Source organism: Arvicanthis niloticus, chromosome 19, assembly GCF_011762505.2.
Source record: "Arvicanthis niloticus isolate mArvNil1 chromosome 19, mArvNil1.pat.X, whole genome shotgun sequence".
Taxonomy (NCBI): Eukaryota; Metazoa; Chordata; class Mammalia; order Rodentia; family Muridae; genus Arvicanthis; species Arvicanthis niloticus.
This window is the reverse complement of record NC_047676.1, coordinates 4,482,889-4,503,268: the sequence shown is the minus strand read 5'-3', so window position 1 is coordinate 4,503,268 and position 20,380 is coordinate 4,482,889.

Below are 20,380 nucleotides of genomic sequence, written 5' to 3'. Positions count from 1 at the left end.
CCTAGCATCCAAATAAACACTTTACTCCCCAAGTTTCTTTTTGTCCCAGTATTTTATCACAGCAATAAAGAGAAAACTAAGAAAGAATGTGTTTGCATACTCACGAGTGTCCCTGAGTGTGGACGAATGCATGTGTGCAGGTGTGTATACTGTAGATGATCTACTTAGTAGAGATATGGCTTCAGATGAGGAAGCATAAGGAAGGGTTATTTGGTCTTGAAAGAACAGTAATGCTTCTTAGATGGGAACAAGCCACTGGGTAGTTTATCCATACATCATGATTAATGCTTGGATAGCACATTGGATCATCTTTGAGTTTCAAGTTCTTAGGTCTCCTGCAAGGCTGGGGGATTTAGAACCCAGCACAGAGACCACAGATCATTTACCTCACTGGATCTATCCCTCATGTTCCTTGGGCTAGGCCAGATCCTGTTGGATTTTGGATACCAGATGGTCAGCATCAACACACATGCCCAGGACAGCACATATAGCACTGCACTAGACAGTGGTACCCAAACCGCACAGTGCATGTGTTTCCCTCTCAGAGCCTCTTGTGCCATGCTGAGTTTTAGTGATAAGCTGCAGTGAAAGTAAGATATGAGAATCGAGCACTGACTTATGTCAGGACTATAACCATAAGAGGATCGCTACTGTAGTAACATGCCCCAACATTACATTGCTCCACCCTGCTGAATTCCAGCAGTGATGTGAATGCCACAAGCCCCACACTCCCACACTCACAAGTCTCCAGGGAGGAGAAAACACTGTCCCCTGCACTGACACTGCCCCCTGCCTCCCAGTGTTTCTATTCTTCCCATCCATCCAGCCAGCCAGCCTTCTTGTGAGTTTTCTTCACTTAGACAATATGTAATGGAAGTATGCTTCTGCCAGCTATTCAGTTAATTGAACTAGAACTAATTTCCCATTACTAACTTGAAAAGCAAATAGATAGATTGTTCTATTTCCCTTTTAAAGAGCAAAGGAAATTCAATTAGCCTTTAATTTGCATTGTAAAAATTGGTGTGTGCATCTGAGAGACAGATTATATATACATATATATGTATATATATACATATATATGGTGTGTATACATGTGTATATGTAGACAGATGATAGATTAGATAGATGGATGGATGGATGGATAGATGGATGAAAGAGATATTGACAGAGTCAGAGAGTGCTTCAAATAAAGCATGCCCATTTTCAATTTCTACACTTTTGTTTAAATCAGTGGTTCCCAACCTTCCTAGTTGCTGGGACCCTTCAATATAGTTCCTCATGTTGTGGTGATCCCTAACCATAAAATATTTCATTGCTACTTCATAACTGTAATCTTCCTACTGCTACAAATTGTACTGCAAATATCTGATATGGGCCCTCTCAAAGGGGGTTGAGAACACTTGGTTTAAGTGGGTTTTTTAATACTAGGGTCTCAGGTAATGTAGGGAGACTCTCTTTATCCCTGTGGACTCAGCACTTTGTTTAAGCTTCTTGTGTCTACAGTTATTGTATTGTCTAGCAATCGCTGTCAGTCTTATTCCAGTTGAAAGGAAACTGTTTAGCTGTATGTATCTATATGTCTGCTGGTTTTTTCCTTCTCGCTTTCATCCTTCCTTCCTTCCTTCCTTCCTTCCTTCCTTCCTTCCTTCCTTCTTTCCTTTCTGTTTTCTTTGGGAGGATGCAAATTTATGTTTTAAAAATTCACTTTCATGTAAAGTAAAAGTCAATAAACTTTTTAGAACTGACTCCCTGTTGCCATGGTAGCATGCTCAGGTGGTTGAAGTGTGATATCACAGTTGATGTCAGCCTTGGGCTGGAGACACAGGCCTTTAATTGCAGCTATTTGGGAAACAGAGACAGGAGCATTGCAAGTTCAAAGTCTGTCTCAAAATAAAGTTAAGAGAGGGAAGAGGGTAGAGCTCCCACCTGGCATACAGGGACAGACGCTCATTTCCCAGAACTGTAAACACACGTGTTGTTTCTCTCACATGAGTAAGAGGGTCCATCATTCCTACCACTTAGGTTTGAAGAAGAAACATCCCAGAAGAAAAGTGGCTGGCTTTTAATGGGGGATGTCTCAGACAGATGTGAATTATAGTCTCAGTGCACTTAACAGAAGGTGATACTAAAAAGAAACACCCGAAGCATCAGTTGTCCCATCTCAAAGACTGATGGATGTGGGTAGAAACCTCCCCATGTCTCCTCGCCCTCCTCACCTACGTACCCCCAGCCCCCCTATTCCATAAATCCTCTAATTGCTCGTTCCTCCTGCCTTCTCTTAGCTGCACTGAAAAGAAACACATTGTAGTTGATAGAATCAATTTCCCCAAGAGCTGTACATTGTATTGGTTTTGTTAGAAGAAATGGCCGATAGCTAATAGACTTGTTTTTTATTGCAGCTTACAGGGCTGTGTGTTCATAAGGGGAGAGTTGCCTGATTAGCAATTTCATTAACCTCTCAGAGGACCAAAACTATGGCCACCCAACTTTTAAGAGCAAGAAAGGAACCAAGAACTATTTAATTCACAAAAACAGTGCATAATGAACCTCAAACAACAAATTTATCCCAGAAGCCGATGAAGTCATTTTGAGGTAATTCTGCTATCAGCCAAGTGTTGGACATATCGCCTTGTGGTTTTCAGAGTCAAAGCCAGGGTATCTGATGATGCTTGTCAGACCCAGAACCATCTTGGTTCCCATCCAGAACAAACTGATCTTGCTGGATGTCTCTCAGGATCCAGACAGAAAACACTTTTTCCAAAGACAAATGATCAGAAGAGTTTATTTCCGTGACCACCACACTAGTCACTGAGGGCTGCACTGAGTGAAGGCTTCTTCTACCCTCACAGTTCACTCCTCATTGCAGCCCAGCTCATCTTCCCAGCCACTCTGCATACATGAACAGAATCAGACTGGAGCTATGAGCAAAACCTGTGGACCCTGGAAGAGATTTCTTGTCCACCAATGGGACTTTGTCAGGCTGCAGCATACCACACAAGCATGATGAGGACAGTTTCCTGGATGCCCTCTAATGCCATCGCAGGCCTTCTGGAAGGCCACAAGCTGACAACTGCAGGAGATGTCTTCTCTGTCACTGTTCAATCTCTCTGATCAAGGCAGGCTTGTGTCGTCAAGGTAAACTGTGTGGCTGCTTTAAAATTCAGTAGTTTCTAGAATATTCCAAAATATTCTGACTTTTCTGCTTATGGGCATTCTTGATAGCTTTACATAAAATATAGAGACACACTGGAAGCATATCCCAGAAGAGTGTGAGAAATAGTCCCAACAACAGAGGCCATGAAGGCACCACACTGGTGAGGGAACAAGGTTGTCTTTGCTTCCTGAGAGTGGGACTGTTAGCATTTTTGGTGCCCTTTGCCATCCTGAAGAAACCCACTGTCTTCACCTCTATCAGCATAGATGACTTTTGCGTAGTTGTGAATATTCTAGAAATAAAATCCTCTAGTGTTTAGTTTGAATTCAATACAGGCTCTCTGATCAATACTCTTTGTGCTGAAATTCATGGATATTATCCTGAACAGGAGATTGCTGCCCAAATTTTAACACACATTTGGAAAAAGGAAAAGCTTTATGTAAGCTTGTTTTCGTGGAGTTGACAGGAGCAGTCAGCTCTCTCTCTCCAGGTGGCAGCAGACACAGAACTTATGTACACTGAGGAAGGAAGGGAATGTAGCCTGTGGTTGGTTGTAACTGGGTGTGTCAAGTCTCCTCTTTGTTTCAGTCTGTCCTGTAACTTCAATCCAAGATTTGAATCTAAAGCCCAATTATTCTTTAGGCTCCATAGAGACGTGAGGCTCTCATAGATATTTGGGGTCAGTACCTAAGGTTTTGCATCTAAATATGGAAACAGCTTTCTGAGGCGAGTCACTCTTCCAATTTCAAATGCATTTAGTAATATTTTATTAATTCTCCACAACTAGTGATATATTGACTTCCTCCTTCCCAATTTATATCCCTTTGATCTCCTTTTGTTGTCCAATTGCTCTGGCTGGAACTCATAGTATTATATTGAATAGCTAGCGGGGAGTGGGCAGCCTTATCTTATCCAGGATTTTAATGGAATTGCTTTAATTTTCTCTGCATTTAGTTTGATGTTGGCTATTGGTTTGCTATATATTTTTATTTATTATGTTTGGGATGAATTCCTGATCTTTCTAATACTTTTAACACGAAGGGGTGTTGTATTTTGTCAAAGGCTTTTTCAGCATCTAATGAGATGATCATGTGTTTTTTTTCTTAAAGTTTCTTTATATAGAGGCCCTTGGTCCTGTGCAGGCTCAATACCTCAGCATAGAGGGAAGCTAGAGCAGTGAGGCAGGAGTGGGTGAGTGGGTGGAGGAGCACCTTCATAGAGGCAAAGGGGAGGAGGGAGAGGAAGGATAGAATGAGGATTTGTGGAGGGATAACCAGGAAGAGGAATATCATTTGAAATGTAAATGAATAAAATGATTAATAATAAAATTTTCATTTATTTGTAATATTTATTTATATTTACATATTGGAATTCACTAGTTTTCTTTTTAAGGTTTACAGCTATTGAAGACAACATTACTGTGAGGTGATATTGTTATTGTCACCATTTCTCAATGTTAGTGATTAAAGTCAGGGTCATTTCCTCTAAATACTCACGGTACTACCGAGCTAACATGCAGGCCCCTGCATTGCTGTTGACATTACACGTGTGTTCTTCAGTGTCCACACACAGGTATGTTGCTGAGTGCTGTATTAATTATCTAAGGCTATATATGTTTTTAAAAATTGCAAACTTACATGTGTTAAACAACCAGAAGTTATCACCTATTGATCTTTCAAGGTTCCAGTTGGTCAACAGTTCTAGAATGGTCCAGGGGGCAGTTTAGCCCTGGTGGGAAATCACCAGGACTGATGTCACTCCCATATCTGGAGAACTTCCACAGGTTGTAGATCGGTCACTGGACTCCTTTCCAAGCTGCATAAGCATCTTAAGAACCAGCTCTGCAGAGCTCGGGGTCTTGGGCTGAGTTTCCTGAGCAAGCGTTTTTGCTCTCAATTCTTAATTTTAGTTCCTTGCTTTAGCCTCCTACCAGGCTTATCACGATGCATGAAGAATTTGATGCTGAGGGTGACCTAAGTACAGGAATAACAAGAGGCTCATTTCTCCTAATTAATATTTTTGTGGTGCTGGAGACAGAAACTGGGGCCAGGCACATTGTAGACAACAGCTCTCTTACTCAGTCATGGACTTTAAATATTTTATTTGGAGGTGTGTGTCAGCTCCTTTCCAAGTGTTAAAATGTCTCAAATGAACAGCATAGGGAAGGATGGGTTGATTTTGTTTCAGGGTATTGGTCTATGGTCACATGGTTACACCATATTTGGGAAGGTGTAAAGTGAAGCCAGATGTCATACAGAGCTTTTGCAAAAACACAGAGGCTCAATTGATGGCAGATGTGGGATGGAGAGACACAGACAAAGACAGACACCTAGAGAAAGAACAGAGGCAAGATACACTCCAAGGGCATGGAGCATTGGTCTACTCTCTCCAGCAAGATCTAAAGCCCACTCCATCATCAGTGGGCTCAACCCACTGTACTGGCTGGTTTTGTGTGTCAACAAGCTGGAGTTATCACAGGGAATGGAGCCTTCCTTGAGGAAATGCCTCCATGAGATCCAGCTGTAAGGCATTTTCTCAATTAGTGATCAAGGGTGGGAGGGCCCACTGTGGGTGATGCCAACCCTGGGCTGGTAGTCCTGGGTTCTATAAGAAAGCAAGCTGAGCAAGACAGGGGAAGCAAGTCAATAAGCAGCACCCCCCTATGGCCTCTGCATCCACTCCTGCCTCCAAGTTCCTGCCCTGTGTGAGTTCCTGTCCTGACTTCCTTTGATGATCAACAGCAGTGTGGAAGTGTAAGCTGAATAAACTCTTTCCTCCCCAACTTGCTTCTTGGTCATGATGTTTTGTGCAGGAATACAAACCCTGACTAAGACACGCATTAATGACTGACACCCTCACAGTCCAGTCAGTTTTCTACAGCTCATATGAGGACCTAACTTTCAAGACATGAGCCTTCAGGTAACAACTCACATTTAACAACACTGATGGAGACCGTGTATACTTATGCTGTGCTTGCATGTGTGCATTTGTGTGTTTTTATGTTAGTGTGTGTTTGTATGTTTTGTGTGTGCATGTGTGTGTTTTTGTTTTGTTTGTCTGTGTGTACATGTGTGTATATGTGCACAGTTTAAAATAAAGTAATGACTAAATCAAGTCTAAGTTGAGGGACTAGCCTTTAATTCTTCTCACTATGCATAAAAATAGTTGATAATTTCAAGTTTCTTTCATTTACCTAGGTGACAGCAGGGCAGTGTGCAGGCACATAAACAGACTGGGTTAAAGGCAGACATTGGCTCTCATTTGTCAGAGAGCAGAGTTGGATCTGGTTCTCGTGCTCTGTCCACAAGCCAGGGGCTTCTAAAGACACTTTTCTTTCTGAACCTGAGACTCTGCTTTGTCCCCTCATGCCTCCCCCACTGTGTCTCTGCCTAGAGATGATTAAAGTCAAGGATGACTGAAGGATAGAGGCTCAACTTCGAGCTATACCTTCTCCCTGGCCCTAAGCTTCCCTTTGCTATAAACATCAGAGCTCAGCTCATGCTTCTGAAGCTCAGTGCCTGCCTCCTGCTGCTCTGCTCCTTTGGGTCCTGCAGTGCCTATGAAAGGATAAAATCAGAAGAAAAGCAAGGCTCTGACACGAGTGAGGTCCTTCAGGATACAGCATTGTCACTTCTGGACACTTAGGCATTCCACAGAAGCATTTGAACACATCTGAAGAGATTTTTTTCTTTCTTAAGATTTTTTTTTTATTAGTATCAAGGGTGATCTGCAAGAAGACACCATGCTATACCCAGAAGCAGAACCTATGAAGATTTTATACTGCATGTATGTTTGAGGTGCTACACATGCAGGTTCAGATGGGTTCTAAGCATCATGGGTGGCAAACTAATGCTTTGCTCCAAAGCTGTTCACATCCTAAACTCCACAGCCTGTGAATATAATGCAAAGAGAATTTAAGTTAAATATAGAGTTGGGGCTGATTTTGAGCTGACATTACAATGTGAGTCTCTTCTGCATTATTCAGTGTGTAAAACTGGATCTAAAAGTCCTCATGAGTGGAGAGTAGAGAAGGAAAGAACTCAGAGTAAGAGGCTGGTTGCAGGAGGATGTGGCTTTGAAGTAAAGAAGATCTCTGGCCACGGAAGGCAGGTAGCACCCAAAGGCTTGCAAAGGCCGCAGCCAGCCTGTCAATATCTTGGTCTTAGTCCAGTGAAACTCTTGCTTTCCCAAACTGAAGAGGTTAGGAAGCAGTGCACCCAAAGAGTTAAGACCACTGCTTTACACATGAGCCCAGACACTACTTTTCCTTCTTCATATGACCCACAGGTGTATTACATGACCCACTGCGGTTCACATGACCCACTGTGGTTCACATGACCCACTGTGGTTCACATGACCCACTACATGACCCACTGTGGTTCACATGACCCACTGTGGTTCACATGACCCACTGCGGTTCACATGACCCACTGCTGTTGATATGATGCAAGGGTGTTCCCATGACTCACAAGTGTTCACATGACCCACTGATGTTCACATGACCCACTGGTGACTTGGCAACCCCCTATAGCCTAATATCTTCCAATCTCTCATTATGATAACTGAATGTGAGACAGTTAGCTTATTAAAAGGATTTTTTTATGGCTCATAATCTTGGTCTGGCCCCCGGGCTTGGTCCTCTGGTGAAATAGCATTTTGTGATATGAGTTAAGAGGTGGGACAATTCACTTGCCTTGTGAACCAGGAAACAAATCAGAGCAGCCATATTGGCCATAACCTAAAATATCCCTTGAGAGGCCCGAACACTTCTCACTAGGCTCTGCCTGCCAGAGTTTCTACCATGTCCTGAAAGGCCACAATGGGGAGCAGTTTTTATCACACTGCTTGGAAGGGCTCTAATCCAAGCCATGTTAGCTTATTAAAGCAGTTGAGATCAACAGGCTCATAACTACAGACATTTCTCATCTGCTTGAGGCAGGACATCAAAGGCTGTCAGATTCCCTGTTTGCTGAGAGACATTCCCTAGCTGAAAGGGTGACTTTCAATTGTGCCCTCACATGATGGAGGGGACAGGGGAGCTCTCTGGGGCCTCCAGTGATTGGCAACTGTTAGCTGCTGGCAGAGGATGTTTAGTTTCCTCTTCATGCAGCCACTTATGAATTAACTACATTCCAGGGAAAGACCACATAACCAAGACTATTTGGATACCACAGAATGATCTTAGTGAGGAAAAAAAAAAAAAAAACCAAATTGTGGTGGCAAAGAAGGGGAGTGTGGATCTGGGAAGGGTTGGCTGAGAGAGTAAATATAATCAAAACACATTGTATGAAATTCTCAAAGAACCAATAAAATATAAAGATACTATAATGAAGGAACTACTCTCCCTTATGGCGGCTTCACGCTACTGTAACTGCTTCCTTCTGTCTGAGCACCTCTCTGCTGAGGTCCAGCCTCGGTGTGAGGTGACATAGCCATGCTGGACTCGGCACCTCTCACAGGGGTTAGCATTTTAACAGGTAGATTCTTGATGGGACATAAGCATTAGCAACCTTATCTATCCATAGCATCTAGTTTCTGTGAGCCTCAGCTCCCCAGTTTTCTGAGTTCCCTCTGGTCTCTGAATTCCAGAGGAATAGGCACCCATTGTGTCAGCGTTGCGCTTTGACTGTAAGTGAGAGCTACAGAGCAGATAATCGATAAATATTGGTTTCAGTGAACTTAATTAAGAGTCAAGGGGTGGATGGAGGAATTGAAGGTCTCCAGGGAAAATTGCTTTGTGTGCGCTATAATAAATAATAAAGCACAAACCAAATACGGGAAGATGAGCTGTAGTCCACTTTGAAAGAGTAAACAGAAAGCGGTATTTATTATCTCATTTTGACTTCTCACAAAATTCCCAGCAAACATCCTGCCGCAAGTTCACCTCTCTATAAATTTCTCTTCAGTTCTGTTCTCCACTCTTTTCTCTCCTCTATAGTCTGAACTATAATTTGAAAATATTATATTAAAATGCTCATGGATTTTCAAAAACATAGAGGGGGAAATTCATATATGCTATGTTTTTAAGAGAAAAGCTCTGAGTTTTGTTTAGCTGGTTGGTTTTGGTTTGGTTTGGTTTGGTTTGGTTTTTCGAGACAGGGTTTCTCTGTGTATCCCTGGCTGTCCTGGAACTCACTCTGTAGACCAGGCTGGCCTCGAACTCAGAAATCCGCCTGCCTCTGCCTCCCAAGTGCTGGGATTAAAGGTGTGTGCCACCACCGCCCGGCAAGCTGGTTGGTTTTGAGACAGGGTCTCATGTAACCCAGGTTTGCCTCAAATTCTGCATATGGTGTAGGATAACCTTGAAATTGGAATCCTCCTGCTTCTGCTTCTATCTCCTTTTCCCTGTTCTGTAATTATAGGGATGCACAGCCACGTTCAGTTTCATGCCACACTGAGGACAGGTAACTGGTCTACCAACTGAGCTTTGTGTTCTGAAGTGGGTTATTTGAACAAATATATGATGTGTGTATGTGTAAGAGAGAATGTATAGCATGAGCGATAGATAATGTATATGCATCTTTGAATATGTAGTAATAAGTTATAGTAGTATGTGAAATCACCCATTCAGAAAAGATATGGAAAATCATGCTAAGCCAGTGAAGACTATACGCGTCCTTTAATTTTGGGTTGGTGACTCAGCAGTGCAGCATTTTTTATTGGATATTTTATTTATTTACATTTCAGATGTTATCCCCTTTCCCCATTTTCCCCCAGAAACCCTTATCCTGTCCCCCGTCCTGCTGCTTCTATGAGGGTATGCCCCTATCCATCCACCTACTTCCCCCTCCCAGCCCTCAAATTCCCCCCACACTGGAGTATCCAGCCTTCATGGGACCAAGGACCTCGTCTCCCACCAATGCTTGACAAGGCCATCCTCCCCTACATATACAGCTGGAGCCATGCGTCCCTCCATGCATGCTTTCAGACTGGTGGTTTAGATCCTGGGAGCTCAGGTTGGTTGGTATTGTTGCTCTCTCCATGGGACTGCAAGCCTCTTCAGCTTCCCCAGTCTTCTCTCTAACCTCTCCCTTTGGAAACCCCATGATCAGTTCAATGGTTAGCTGTGAGCATCCACCTCTGTATATGTCAGGCTTTGTCAGAGCCTCTCAGGAGACAGGTATATCAGGCTCCTGTCAGCATGAACTTCCTGACATCTACAACAATGTCTGCATTTGGTAACTGCACATGGGATGGATCCCCACATGGGGCAATCTCCATATGGCCCCTCCTCCAGTCTCTGCTCCACACTTTGTCTCCGTATTTGCTCCCATGAGTATTTTGTTATTCTTAAGAAGGACCAAAGTACCCATATTTTGGTCTTTCTTCTTGAGCTTCATGTGGTCTGTGAGTTGTATCTTGGGTATTCTGAGCTTTGGGGCTAATATCTACTTATCAGCGAGTGCATACCATGTGTGTTCTTTTGTGATTGGGTTGTCTCAGGATATTTTCTAGTTCCACCCATTTGCCTAAGGATTTCATGAATTCATTTTCTTTATTAGCTGAGTAGTACTCCATTGTGTAAATGTATCACATTTTCTGTATTCATTCCTCTGTTGAAAGACATCTAGGTTCTTTCCAGCTTCTGGCTATTATTAATAAGGCTGCTATAAACATAGTGGAGCATGTGTCCTTGTTATATGTTGGAGCATCTTCTGGGTATATGCCCAGGAGTGGCATATGGAAAGATCTCCCATGCTCATGGATTGGCAAGATTAATACAGTAAAATTGTCCATCTTGCCAAAAGTAATCTACAGATTCAGTGAAATTCCCATAAAAATTCCAACTCAATTCTTCATAGAGTTAGAAGGAGCAATTTGCAAATTCATTTGGAATAACAAAATACTCAGGATAGCAAAAACTATTCCTAACAATAAAAGAACTTCTGGGGGAGTCACCATTCCTGACCTCAAGCTGTACTACAGAGAAATAGCAATAAAAACTGCATGGTATTGGTACAGAGACAGGCAAGAAGATCAATGGAATAGAATTAAACAAGTGAAGAGTGAATCTTTTTTGTTTACAAGCCACCCAACCTATTGCATTGTGACACCAACACACAGACTGAGATACATGTCCTCAATTAATATTACATATGAATATACAGAATAGATAGATAGATGCAGATGCAGATATAGATATAGATGTGGTGGGTGTTTCAGAAAACTGGTTCTTGCTTTATACAGCTTGGTATAAGAAGCAAAGAACTATAGGTCTCATGCAGATGGTATCCCAAGGACAGAGGTGAAGCAAAAGCAGATCTTGAAATGTGAAGACAAACAGTCCAGCAACAAGTGAGGGTAGAAAGTATTGAGGGACCTGGGAAGCAAACTAACAAAGATCAGGAGGTTGTAATTAGGCAGGACAGATGCTCAGAGTTAGCAAGCACTGGGACACGCCGTAGGTTATCACCCACAGGCTGAGCCCAAAGCCAGGCATGGTAGAGCAGGACCAGAATGCCTGGAGAAAGTGGGGTGGGCAGCTTGGGGGCATCAGCAGCCATTCACACCCCTGGATGACTGTTTAGCCTTGTTTTGTGTGCTGAGCTTGTGTAATCTCCTCTGTGATGAGAATGAACTTCTGCATGGATAGCCTTGGCTCCGATGAAGGACGTGAGCAGCTATAAACTTGGGAACAGCCAGGTGTAGACAGTATCAGAGAAGAGATCTTTGTGGAAGGCTTAGTGGTCTTGGACAATGGGGGATTAATGGAACAGCTGTGAATATGGCACCGCTGTGGGTGTGGAACAGCTGTGAGGATGGAGCATCTGTGAGGATGGAGCATCTGTGGGGATGGAGCATCTGTGAGGATGGAGCATCTGTGGGGATGGAGCATCTGTGAGGATGGAGCATCTGTGAGGATGGAGCATCTGTGGGGATGGAGCATCTGTGAGGATGGAACAGCTGTGAGAATGGAGCATCTGTAAGGATGGAACAGCTGTGAGGATGGAGCATCTGTGGGGATGGAACAGCTGTGAGGATGGGGCAGCTGTGAGGATGGAGCATCTGTGAGGATGGGGCATCTGTGGGGATGGAACAGCTGTGAGGATGGAGCAGCTGTAAGGATGGAACAGCTGTGAGGATGGGGCAGCTGTGAGGATGGAGCATCTGTGAGGATGGAGCATCTGTGGGGATGGAGCATCTGTGAGGATGGAACAGCTGTGAGGATGGAGCAGCTGTAAGGATGGAACAGCTGTGAGGATGGGGCAGCTGTGAGGATGGAGCATCTGTGAGGATGGAGCATCTGTGGGGATGGGGCATCTGTGAGGATGGAACAGCTGTGAGGATGGAGCAGCTGTAAGGATGGAACAGCTGTGAGGATGGAGCAGCTGTAAGGATGGAGCATCTGTGAGGATGGGGCAGCTGTGAGGATGGCGCAGCTGTGAGGATAGAGCATCTGTGAGGATGGAGCATCTGTGAGGATGGAACAGCTGTGAGGATGGAACAGCTGTGAGGATGGGGCAGCTGTGAGGATGGAGCATCTGTGCGGATGGGGCAGCTGTGAGGATGGAACAGCTGTGAGGATGGAGCATCTGTGGAGATAGAGCAACTGTGGGGATGGAGCAACTGTAAGCATGGAGCAGCTGTGGAGATGGAGTACTTGTGAGGATGGAACAGCTGTGAGGATGGAGCAGCTGTGAGGATGGAGCATCTGTGAGGATGGAGCAGCTGTGGGGATGGAGCAGCTGTGAGGATGGAACAGCTGTGAGGATGGAGCAGCTGTAAGGATGGAGCATCTGTGAGGATGGGGCAGCTGTGAGGATGGAGCAGCTGTGAGGATGGAGCATCTGTGAGGATGGAGCATCTGTGAGGATGGAACAGCTGTGAGGATGGAACAGCTGTGAGGATGGGGCAGCTGTGAGGATGGAGCATCTGTGAGGATGGGGCAGCTGTGAGGATGGAGCATCTGTGGAGATGGAGCAACTGTGGGGATGGAGCAACTGTAAGCATGGAGCAGCTGTGGAGATGGAGTACTTGTGAGGATGGAACAGCTGTGAGGATGGAGCAGCTGTGAGAATGGAGCAGCTGTGAGGATGGAGCAGCTGTGAGGATGGAGCATCTGTGGGGATGGAGCAGCTGTGAGCATGGAACAGCTGTGAGGATGGAACAGCTGTGAGGATAGAGCATCTGTGGGGATGGAGCAGCTGTGAGCATGGAACAGCTGTGAGGCAAACACCTTGCAAAAGCTCCCCCATAATGATGTGCTCAGAAGACCAGCCTGCACTGGGACACTTACAAGACCTCAGTAGCCAAAGTCACAACCATGATACACAGAAACATCCCTGGAATGTGGGTACAGACATTGCATCGACTCAAAAAGCAAATAACAGAACCAGACTTAAAAAGCAAGATCCTTCTGCAAGGAAAAATTTAGATATGACATTCCAACAAACAGGGGAGAGAGAGCCAAACAGATCTGTGTTAAAAACAGACCTGAAATTGCTTTTGAAGAAAATAAGCAGGGTGTCTCTGAAGTCCGTTGGCACCAGCATCGAGTACAAGCATGCTCGCCAGCCGGCTCTTTAATGGGAGCGTATCTGTGATAGCTAAGCATTCATTACTACCGTGCCATCAAAGCAGGGCCGGATAATTGCCTTCATAGATAGTCCTGAAAATATTTTGCTTTCTTGGATATCTTTTCATTTAGGAGTTAATGTGTGGTAAAGGAAAGCAATTTGTATTAATGCGTGCTCAGGCCATGATTTATTTTTGTCCGCTCTTTCTAGAATTAAAGAGTCTCAGCAAATTTGCTGTGACATCAGGAGCATAGTCATGGGTCATTCTAAATTGTTGTCCTTGGAAACCAAATATAATTCAATATCCAACCTTTCCTCTGAAGTCTAGCCTGTGTTATTTGCAGAGAGAAGAAATGGACAGAAAAGGGTACCCCTGTATCTTCCTGGGAGTCATTGTGAAGGACCCTAGAAGGTCTTACTCAGAATAGAATGAGAAACAGGGCTCTTTCTTCCACATGCAATACGTGTTAGCAACTGACGATTCCCTAGGCATGTTCTTTGCCACATATAAATTGATGTCTGTGTGCAGTGTGCAGGTCATATAGAGTGGTTGAGTCATTTTTTTCTCCTGCGTGAGTATTATCAGGAACTTACTGTGAGGGTCATGACTAAAACTTAACGTCCTGTCTCACACTTCCACGTGAGGAAAGTAGACTAAATCAATTTGTATGAGAAATAATAATTTAGGCAAATACTAAAACTACTTATATGAACACACTGTTTTCAAGCACCTTCGAGTGCCTAGAAGCCTCTATTTCCTGGTAAACACTTGACATGGTAATTGAAAATTATTCTTGCCTCTTTATTAAGGTTTCTCCATGAAGACCTTTTAGAAACATCTTTTCGAGTGTGTCCCTGTTTATATCAGAATATCAGAAAGTGTTAAAGTAGGCATCCATGAAAATCTTTTATAATTTGGTTTCCTACTTGTTAAAGCTGAGACAGTCATATAACTATATACCAATTCCCACCTCCCCCAGGCAAGTTCTAGGACAGGCTGTACGTAAAGGATCATTGCAGGCACCCGGGGGCTTGGTGATAGTGGATTCGTAGGCCTAGGGATTGCATCTGTTCCGTGTAAGAGCTGCAGATGTTATGCAGAAAAAAAAAGAATATTCACAAGCACAGTGTTGTGGTGATAAAACACCCAGGAAGGTAAAGGGGAGAAAGATTTGCTTTGATTTTTTGGTTTCAGAAAATCTTCAGCCCAAGACTGTGGGTCCTATTGTGGGGCTGTCCTTCTACATGCCTGTGAGCAAACAGGACATGATTACAGGGGACGTGCAGCAGAGCAAAGCTGCTCGGGGCATGGTAGGCAGAAAGCTGAAGAAAGATGGGGAAGAGAAATAGGAAGGAGACAGGGAGAGGAGGAGGGGGAAAGGAACAGGCACCCTCTGGATGCAGCCCCGAAGGCCCTACTTCCTCCAACAAAGCCAAGCTCTTAGCATCCTCCTTAGCTCCCAAGAGTGCCGCCAGCCATGACCCAGACTTTAGGAAGAGCAGCCTCTAGAACACACGCCAGTTCCAAACTGCATCAGCACCTAGACCCCTCAGGAAAGCTACAATCTATAAGAGAAAAGAAATCTGCAAATACATAGGGTCAGAAGACAAGTTTCACTTTATTTTAGAATTTTTAATTATTTTAATTATTGGTATTTGTGTGGCACCGTGTACTGTGTGATCCTTCCATGGGCATGTACAATGTGTTACAATCAAGTCAAAGCAGTTGACACGCCTACTTACTTAAACACGTAAATTGTTTGGAAAATGCATGGTAACTGAACGAGATCTCGGTGTGACGTCATAATTTGCTTGCCTGTTGGGTCCTGATGATGTTAAAATAAGCAGTGTCTGTCTTTTTATATGTTGAGCTTTTATTCCCTAGTTATTCATAAAACATGTAAAGCTTATTGTGAACTGTAGTTCATCATGTTTTTTTGCCTTCTGTCAGTACCTATTTTCGAAGCTCTTTCTTTACGCGTCCACCGCCATCCTCGCTCAGCCTCTCTTAGAGCGTATTCTATAGCCAGCCGACCGTGCTCGGCCTCCATACATGCAGAATTTGTCTTTCTGCATCTGGCATATTTCTCTTAACGCAGTGTCTTCCAGTCCTCTGAAAGTGACAGAACTTCTTCATTCTTTATGGCCAGAACTATTTTGTTGTGCATATTCACTTGTTGACAGGCATCTAGGCTGGTTCCTGTAGCATGTAGACCTTGCTGCCTCGCTTTAAGCTCTGGGCGGGCTGCACTTCTAGCCCCAACCCAGAGAATATTGGATCTGTGTATGAAAAAACACACGTACACATAGCTCAATTTCAACCTGCAATACTGGGTCAATAGCCAGGCTCTTCTAACCGTTCCTCGGTTGTCTCATGCCCTTCTTCTCACTCCCTAAATCTGCTTTCAGCTTTACTTCCACAGTTATCTTCTCCTTGTTTAGTCCCCTAAATCTACCCTCAGCTTAATTGTGTTTCTAATGGCCCACCTGCTACCTGAGGCCCAGTGGGAAGTGGCCAATGGCTACTCATCCTAGACCTCACATGGCTAGTGGCTGAAGTCCAGCCCAGCCGGAGTTTAAAGCGGGTAGCAAAAATTACAAGCAACAGGTTCCGTGTCTAGTTCCCGTGCTATTACTGCAGTGCTCATCACTTTCTTGTCCATCCTTACTACAACTCTTGCCATCTTTAATGAGCCAGTGGGAATGGATACCCACAGCTCCTGCCTACCACAAGCATCCGAGTTCAGCAAGGCTTCCATCCAGTGCTGGCAGGAGTTGGCAGTTTTTATCCTCTGTGCATGGTACGAACAGTGGTAGCTGAGAGTTACAGACAAACATCAGCTTTCAGGACCTGTTTCCCCAATGTGCTGACAGTCCTCCAATTTCAGGTATATCAATAGAGCTGAGACAACCTTTGCAATAAAACGCTCATGATCAGAATAAAACTGGGTTTTAACTGTCACTGCTGATAATTCATATTTGCTACATATTTAATTAGCAACAATTCAAAGCACGGCACTTTAGATTTACTTCACTTATACGTATAGATGCACTCCAAACTTACAATGCAAAGTAATGAAACTCAACATGAGCCGGGCAGTGGTGGCGCACGCCTTTAATCCCAGCACTTGGGAGGCAGAGGCAGGTGGATTTCTGAATTCGAGGCCAGCCTGGTCTACAGAGTGAGTTCCAGGACAGCCAGGGCTACACAGAGAAACCTTGTCTCGAAAAGGCAAAAGAAAAAAAAAAACCATAAATTAGACATTTCTTTGTTTAAAAACTGTGTTTTCCAAAATTGCAATGGTGAATGACATGATGGAGTTATTTTACTTTTTTTTTTTTTTTTTAATTATTACCTAGCATTTTAGTAGTTTTTTTTATTGTTAACTTGATACAACCTAAAGCCAGATGAGAAGAAGGAGCCTCAATTGAAGACTTACCTCCACGAAACTATCCTGTAGGCCTATGTTTGTGGGGAGTTGTCTTAATTGACAATTAATGTGTGAGGGTCCAGCCCACTATGGGTGGCACCATTCCTCGGCAGACAGTGCTGGAGGGTATATGAAAGTAGGTTGAACGAGCCAGAAGAAGCAAGCCAGTAGATAAAATTTTCCATGGTTTCTGCTCTAGATCCGGCTTGAGTTCCCACAATAATGGATTATGACCAGAAAGTGTGAGCCAAATCAACTATTTTCCCCTCCTAAGCTGCATTTTAAATCATGGCTTTAAATCACAGCAAATAGAAAGACAAACTAGAACATGTGGCTGCTGCATTTAATCTGTAGACATAGAATAAATCTAAAACCTCTAAAACCCTACCCTGGGCACCTGTACAAGGTCACAGACAGCACTGTGGGATGATTATAGCATGGTTATAGGATGATTGTGACCTTGTGGTTCCCCTGTAAAGGTTTAGAAATTGCGATGACGTCCCTGAGCCTCACTCTGAGAAGTATTCATCTATTGTTTGCTGAGGTAGCTCCGGCTGCACGCACGCACTGGGAGTTAAAGAGAAGCAAAGACATCAAAGATATCAAATCCAGTGGAAGGGGGAAGGTGCTGGGGGTTTAATTTCTTAAATTTTATTGCAAGAATTGACAAAGAGTAAGTTTAAATTTTACTTCATATAATTATAAACCAACTACCCAGGCCCTGATTTTACATTTTATTATATCTATTTTTTTCCCACATATTAAACCACGGTTCATACCTTCACCCATCATCCAACAATGAAATGAATTTCAAAACATGTCGACACATCGGCACACTCCCAGTTTAAAAAAAAAAAATTTCCATATATGTGCAAACATTTTCTTTTGATGTAAATCTTACTTACAATGAAATACACAAAGCTCACATACACAGCCAGTGACTGTGATGTGTGCACACACCTGTGTATTGAAACCCAGTCAAGGTAGAGAACATTGCATTCCACCAGAGGGGCTCTGGGATTCTACTTCTCTGAACTCCTCTGCCTGCAATCCCCACAAAGACAACTGCTCCAGTTAGTAAGACTTCCAAAAGAAGAGTGTCCTCCAGAACTCAATATCCTGGTTTGAAATGGAATTCTGAAAAACAGAAGCTGGACAATGGCTACCAGGAAGCACTGGCTGAAATTCAGCACTGTAGGTGTTTTTCTTGATCCTCTTAGGCTCCTTGGTGGAAGTGATATTGCTTCACTTTGAGCTTTGTGGCAAGTGGTTCACTGGGAATTATAGTTTCTCTCCTTCTGCCTTTGATACCTGCGATGCAGAAGAATTAATCAGGATGTGTTTTGTGATGTGTGTGAGGCTTGTTTTCCCAGAAAGCTTGACTTAGCCAAAGCCAACTTTACAGCTTGGAGGTTCTGCAAACCAAGAATATGTCCTGTTCAGAGTGACCACTTGATGCAATGCCATGCTAAAACATCTGAACCTGGATAACTGATCTTAAAAACTATTAATTATGTGTGTTGAAGTAGTCTTTTCAAACATTTTGCTGTACACATGGTTAGACCTTCAGGATTTGAGAAATTACAAGTTGAAATCATAAAAATTAGATTTTATCTCTTTGCCCCAAAATGACTTCTCTCAATGAGAATCAATTTTTGAGGCCCAGGTATATCAGCTACATGCTGAGTGTGTCCTCTAGGGAATGAGAACACCAGAGTAGAATGATTGGACAGGTCTTCATCATCAAGGAGTTTATGTTCCAGGGGCATGGGGTGAAGATGCATAATATATATATTTAAAATTCTGTGTAGATACCATGCCGGAAATGTAAGTGTATGATGGGAAAGCATGATTGCACAGAGAGGTGATTTTCAGCCACTCAGAGCCCTGACTGCTTTCTTATGGGGATAAGAAGTTCACTCAGTCTTGGCTGAGACATCTGCATTGAAGAACCATCAGTGAAAAGACTCCTTACAAAAATGTGATCAAGGTTAAACACACCAACAAGAGAAGTAAGGCCCCTGTAAGCTGGCAACAAGGAAATGTTTTCTACCCCAAGACTTGAAAAATAGGTGGAGAAAGTATTTCCCTCTGGAGAAAGACGGACTGTCAGAGGGTCCCTCTGGCGATGCTGGGGATGGAAAGAAGCAGCTGCCTAACATCTGGGGCTCATGCTGAGGTGGAGCAAAGAAGACACATCCAAGCCTTCTCGGTTTTCATGCTCCAGTCAGCTGAGACCATTGATCAAAGTCACTGAAAGTTCTTTCTGCATTCCAGGAAAAAATTAAAAGGCTCATGTAAGCCTACAGAGTATGAGCTGAGCAGAAAGTGAGCCTTGGCAAAGCAGGAAGATAAGCAACTAGGGGAAAATAACCTCATCATGAGTCGTTCTAGGAGGGAGAGATACTGGCAATGTGACCTGCTCAGTTACCCTGGCGTGGCAGGCTGTAAGCACACAGGCCCTTTCAGGAGGAGACCACTTGATGACATTTTATATTTGGAACCAGTAAAACTTTCTTCTGTTACCTATTGACACAGTGCTTCCTGGAAAACCCCAAGAAAACTCAGCTGTAAAGCGTGGTGAATGTCACTGGCTTACGAGTTTGTGGGTTACAGAGTCTGAATCAGTTGGAAAGGTCTAACCAGGAGGGAGCATGGGACTCGTGGGGCAGAGGGTCCCATCAGTCCAGATCCTGAGGGTCACTGAAGCTCTTGTGAAAAGGAGGTTAAAAGATGACATGGGCCCTTCAGAGGAAGTGTCTTGCCGCCTCCTCATAGCAGCCAGAACAACACAGGCCGCATGTCACATCCTCTCACAGAAAGACAGCATCCCGCTTCCCCCACCGGTCAGCGGAGGTTTCGTCGTGAATAAGCTGTCTGTTTACATTCAACTCCATGCTAAAATTAATTGTTCAATGAATCAATACCTCGTATGCCTTTGCCACCAGAAGAAGTGTGACGTTCAGGAGTGTGCTACCATAAGTGGCTTAGCGAGGCATTCTAGTTTGTTTCTATATTGCTGTGATTAAAAACCCATGACCAAAAGCAACTTGAGAAAGAAGGTGTTTATTTGGTCCCACTTACACTCTTAATACTGAGGGAAGTCAAGGCAAGAACTCAGGGAGGAACCTGGAGTCAGGCAAGAGCGGAAGTATATACCATGGGGAAGTGCCACGTAGGGCTTTCTTTGTACAGCTTGTTCACTTTTTCTATAGCAACCCAGGAAGATTTGCCCAAGTATAGTTCTCCTCACAGGAAGCTCAGCCTTCCTATATCAA